Source organism: Octodon degus, unplaced genomic scaffold, assembly GCF_000260255.1.
Source record: "Octodon degus isolate 3935 unplaced genomic scaffold, OctDeg1.0 scaffold00043, whole genome shotgun sequence".
Classification (NCBI taxonomy): Eukaryota; Metazoa; Chordata; class Mammalia; order Rodentia; family Octodontidae; genus Octodon; species Octodon degus.
Window position 1 is genome coordinate 4,104,103 of NW_004524619.1, and position 5,681 is coordinate 4,109,783.

The following is a 5,681-nucleotide window of genomic DNA, read 5'->3' on the forward strand; positions in this document are numbered from 1 at the left end:
CCTCTCTGATTCCCTCTTTTTGGGTGAGTAGGATGTTGGCATTGGCTTTGCCTCAGATTTGCAGAGTCTGAGCCAGCCTGCTATACTGAGTGAAGCGTCACAACAACCTCCTAGGCAGAGAGGTGTCACATAGTGCCTTCCTAAAACGTGTTTCCAAAGCATTTTTCTCTGCTATACATGCTATAGGCTGTAGTATTAGGGGTATGTCAAGATCCTGAACTTGCAGTACTTAGAGGCCTTTATGAAGGCAGAACAGGCAGACTGAGGCTGGCCCTGCCCGAGGGACACTGTCCATTGTGCTGCTAACTGACCCTGCACCCTCTGCCTGGTATCATCCCCTCCAGGAATGGTGACCCAAAAGGCACAGGAGACCTGAGGTGACCCTTGGGAAGAGTCCTGTGTTAGGGGAAGCAATTCCTAGAGGGTTAAAAAGCACACGGAGGGCCAGGGATATAGCTCAGGGGCATGAGCATCTGCCTCCCAAGCACAAGATCCTGAGTTTGAGTCCCGATATAAAAAACTACAACACATGTAGGTAGCTCATAAACTAGCTAGTTATTTTCTTAGTTTATGCAGTCATATATTGTTTCTTTCCATAAAGGACTTGAAGTCCCACATAAGAATTATAGGAACAATGATAAAACAATGAAAATAAGGAGGAAAACTCAGGAAACAAGAAATACAAGAGTAGAAAGCAACACTGGGAGAAACCGTAAATATATAGGGCCACACAGCCAAGGTATTCCTAGAATGAAATTTGAATTTTATTCTGAGATTCTTGGTAGCCAAAGTAAAGTGGAAGATGTATTCTACACCAGGATTATCACTATCAGAGAAGTTACATACCAGGTTGCTTTTTAAAATGTGTTGTCTTTTAATTTGTACATTTTCTCTTTTTCAAATGTATTTAGTACATAGTCTACAGAGTCTCGCTACGCAGATCAGACTTGTAGTGATCCTTCCTGTTTTTCAGCCTCCCAAGACCTGGGATTACAGGCATGCATTTGCAGTCTGGGCATGCCCTGAGGGTGAGGCTGGACCACATGCCCAGGGATCAGGATCGAACCCTGGCCCCTGTGTCTGCCTAAGCAGGCACTTTAATCAGCTGAGCTACCTTGCTGGTCTGTACATTTTCTTTCTTTTTTTTGGCAGAACCGGGAGTTGAACTCAGGCCCTTGTGCTTGCCAGGCAAAGGCTTATTCTACTGAGCTGCCTCCCCGGTCCGTTACATTTTCATTTTAAGACAGATAGAGACTCACAAGAGTGGTAAGGATCATAAAAATTTCTCATACCCCTTTTCCTCAGCTTCTCCCAACAATAATGTCTTATGTAATCATCACCCATGAGCAAAACATTGCAGGATTTGACACTGTGCAACGCCATCGATTCAAATACAGATCTTAGTTGGAGTTTACTAGTTTTTATCTCTAACAATAATTTTTTAGTGATATGGATTTTAGAAAGAAGTTCGTAAGTGAATGACAGGTCCATAAGACAAAATCATGAACTTTCATCTGAGTTCAGGACTGTAGAAATAACAACGTCCAAAATGGACCCAGCTTCCCTGTTAAGCTTTAAGAAGGTAAGTGAGAGCCCTTATGGCAAGTGACAGTCTGCGGATTCTCCTACTGTCTCCCTCTGCCTCTCTGACCCTCCCAGCTTCTCTCCCTGTGCCTTCCCAAGCTTTCCCCTCCAATTCACCAGACTTTCAGTCTCTGCTGTGTCCCCAGAGAAGCACGAGCCTGCTCACAACCAGGTTCAGAGAGTCCTTTGTGCCGTCTCTATGTCCTTTGGGGCTGTGGGTAGTGACAAATCCAGGGACCCTGGGACTGAGACTGGTAACTCAGTGAATTCAGTGGTTATGAAAAAAACCCAACCTATCTTATTCTTTGGGCATCTGTTTTCTAAGGCAGGAAAGGAGTTTGGGACAGAGAAGCCCAGAGTTGGAATTTCTGCAGGGCCACTGAATAGAATCACCTTGGCTGTCCTCAGGGCTGGCCCCTTTATCAATCTGAGGCCACAGGGTGTGAGTCTCAGAGATAAGATAGATGGGAGTGTGTTTTCTTCGAGTGGTCAAAAGGACTTGGACTTTGAATCAGACGCATTTGAATCTTTACTGTGTCGCTTCCCAAGTTCCATTTGGTAGTAGGAGTTTCCTCCTTGGAGAACTAAGGACAATACTATTTATCCTTTGGGCCTGTTGTGAAAATTGAGGAATAATAGTGAGAACCCACAGACAAGGACCATTTTCTTGCCATCTTGTCTTTTAAGATGGAATTAATACAAATATAGTAGCAATGGTCATCTTGGTAAAGGATCACTAACCTCAGACAACGACAGCAGGCTGGGGAGATAGCCCAGGGGCACAAGTGTCTGCCTCACAAGCACAATGTGCAACTTCCTGTCCTGAGTTTGATCCCCACTACCCAAAAACAAAAATAAAAGCAAAAAAAAAAAAATCATAAAATACCACAGCGTGGGATCCCTGTGGACCTACTTCCACATTTACTTTCCCCCCTGTGCACCATGGGAATCCCTGACAGTGGCCACCTCAGAGCTTTTGTGAGGAATATGCCTGAGAAAGTGCTTAGCACAGTAGCTGGCAGGTGGCAGGGACTCACTCCTTCAATAAAGAAATTCTTATTCAGAGCTCTAGCTCTGGGGCTAGGGAGATAGCTCAGTGGTCTAAGCACCTGCCTGACAAGCACAAGGACCCAGGTTTGATCCCTGGTACTTCATGCTGTATTGGCCCCAGAACCCCGGGAGTGCCGTGCCAGCCCCAAAACTGGGCATGGTGGTGTATGCCTATAATTCTAGTGCTGGGGAGGCTGAGACAAGAGGATCACTAGGAGTCCAACTGTGTAGTGATACCCTGTACCAAATAAACAGATAAATCAATCAAGTAATCAGTCTCTGTAAAAACAGACTTCCTTACACATCCCCCAGAGAGAGGAGAGCATCCTGCTTTGCCAAATAGCTGGGGACCAGGGTACCCAACCTCTCTTCAGCCTCTTGAAATATTCCCTGCAGGGGAAGAGTCTGGCCTGGTAGTTCAGGTTGTGGCTGCTGGAACTCCGCCACTTACTAGCTGTGCAATGAGCTGGCCGAGTCGCTTGGCTCATGGGTACCTTGGTTTCCTCGGGATGGGAGGAACGCTCACTTTCTAGGGCTACTTGGGAAGGTAAAACAGCACTTACAAGGCATTAGGAAAAGCACTGTGTTTGCTGCTGTTATTAACAGATAAATAGACCATTACTATAACAGGCACTTCGGAGGCCCTTCCAGCCTTGAAATTTGGTGTTCTCCAGTGTTTGGGGTTCCTATCTGGTAGATGGAAAATCAGGAGAGCACTTGTTTCAAAGAGCATTTCATAGACTCCTCTGGAACCTGAATTTCCTGGGACTTACGAAGAGATATAATTGTGTTTTCACAACGAGAGAAAAGCTGGTGGCTGATGACTGGAGTATGGCTGGGACAAACTCCACAGAGAGCCAAGGGCTTTTCAGGGCCAGGTATGTTCTTGAAAGCTCTCAGGAAGCAGAGGGGGGGACAGATCTCCATGCTGTGGAGGTGGCCCTCCTGCAGCAGCTCAGGGACAACCTTGCCCCTCTCAGGGCAGGAAGCTCGTACAGCCTTCAGACACAGGCTGCTGTGGGCCACCTCTCGAGGCAAATGCAGAACCCCTGGGAAACCAGAGCTGAAAATAGCCATGGAATAATCTGATGTTATCAGGGGAGGACCAGGGTGGCCTGGAGTAAACTGGGCCTGCAGCTGCTGGGCCTGCAGCTGTGAGACAGCTTGTTACTCTGGATATGGCTCTGCAGTGCGCAGCTAAACACTATAAACAGAAGGCTGGCAAGGCCTTGGGTCTTGGGGCCACTAGATGCTCTTAGGAGAAGCCAACAGCCGGGAATTGAATACTTATTTCCAGAAGGCAGAGCAACTGAGAGAGGAAGGCTTGTGTGGTTGGGACCATGTGGCTCCCAGACACTCAGTGGAGCGGGATCCTGGATGTGTATTCAGGCTCGTGGTTATCACCCAAGGATGAGGTTGGGGAGGGTGTCAGCCTGTGAGCAGCACAAAGCTGCCTGGGATGGGCAAGCAGGACCACCCCTGCCCACCGTGGTGTGACAACAGAGTAGGGAAGCAGGCCGCAACATGATGGCCACAAGAGCAGCCAAGCCCCAACTGCATTCACCTGGCTCTCAAGCTGAGTTAGTTTAGGGCATCTTCAGAGGAGGCCATATGTCAAATGGGGAGGAAACCAAGCTTGGCCTGTAGGGTTCAAGTCCTAGATCTGTCCTTATGTGCTACAAGCAGGTAAGACAAACTCTGAGAACCATCCTCCCTTTCGACAAGTTCCAGCGACACAGGCCCAATTTAGTCTTCGGCAATGAATTCAAATTTCTTATTAAGTTGTTCCTAAACATGCAGCTTACATAACCCAAGTCTCCTCATCTATGAAATAGGACTATTGGGCAGATCAAATGAGTTCATGCACATGTGGTGCTTACCTCAGTGCCCTGTTAACAGTAAGCCATCAACCAATTGTTAGTTACTGGTTTTTGCAAGCCTCTTGTGTGGCTGCCTACCTCTCCAGGCCAAATCTTACTCAGGTAGACAGTGAAGATAATAGGTGGAGTCACTTTAGAGGGCTGTATAAGGGTTCCATAAGCAGAGAACTCTGTTGTGTGCTTTGCCTGCAGCAGGCTCCCTACAGCTGACAGCTATTGTTCTTGCTCAGCCCAGTGTGTGCTGGCTGACGTCGGCTGTGTTCTAATCCTGCCTCGTGGTTGTGCAGCACAGCGGAGGACCCGGGCAGGTGTTCTGGGGATCATAGTAGAATGTTCCCATGCTCTATCTCATTTAACTTGCCAGTGGGCTGTTGCATTGCCCAACCCTAGTAGGTGTAATAGTCAGAGAATACCTTGCCACGGTGCTTTTTGAGGTTGTACGACATGGCTATAATGTCCACCATGTTGTCACAGGCAAAGGAGAAGACACTAGAGCCCGTGTGGGTTCCCAGTTAGACCTAATCTCTCTAGAATCCTGGCCTGACAGTGCAAATGTCTCTGTCATTCAGGCAGCAAAGGCCCCTAAGCTCCTTGTTCATGTGGGTGGCTTTGGTGGTTTCCATTTTATTTTGTTAACTGTTTATCTTGGCGAAACCCTCCTTTGAATCCCTTTTCCAGGTGTGTAGGAAGCACCAACTCAACTGTCTGCAGGGCTGGCAGAGAGCCAGAGAGACAGCTACTCAGGTAGTGCAGGGGCCGCAGTGGGCAGGAAACCACAGGGCCACCTGAAAGGAGCAGCTGTCGCCAGGCAGGAATTCCACCCAGTTTTGCCAGGTCCTCTTGGTTTTCAGAAAACCTGAAATGTTTATGTGAAATCCTATGGGTTTTTTTGTGTGCAGGGTTTCACTACACAGATCAGACTCCTAGTGATCTTCCTGATTTCTGCCCCCCCTAGTGCTGGGATTACAGGCACGTGCCACCACACCCTGACTCCATCGCCCGCTCAGCATACCCGGGGGTGGGGCCGGCGTGGCATGCGGTGCCAGGGATCAATCCCTGGCCCCTGCGCCTACCTAAGCAAGCGCTTAGTCCACTGAGCTATCCTGCCGGCCCTCCTATGGTTTTTAAATATTGGTTACCAATCTAATTTTTTTTTTTTTTTTTTTT

The 5,681-nt window shown here is 48.0% G+C and overlaps 1 protein-coding gene across 1 annotated transcript in view; it reads right to left on the reverse strand.

Moving 5' to 3' along the window:
* The window catches only part of Galnt15 (polypeptide N-acetylgalactosaminyltransferase 15), a 48,818-nt gene that overhangs the window by 28,511 nt on the left and 14,626 nt on the right, over positions 1-5,681 (reverse strand). The window lies entirely within an intron of this gene.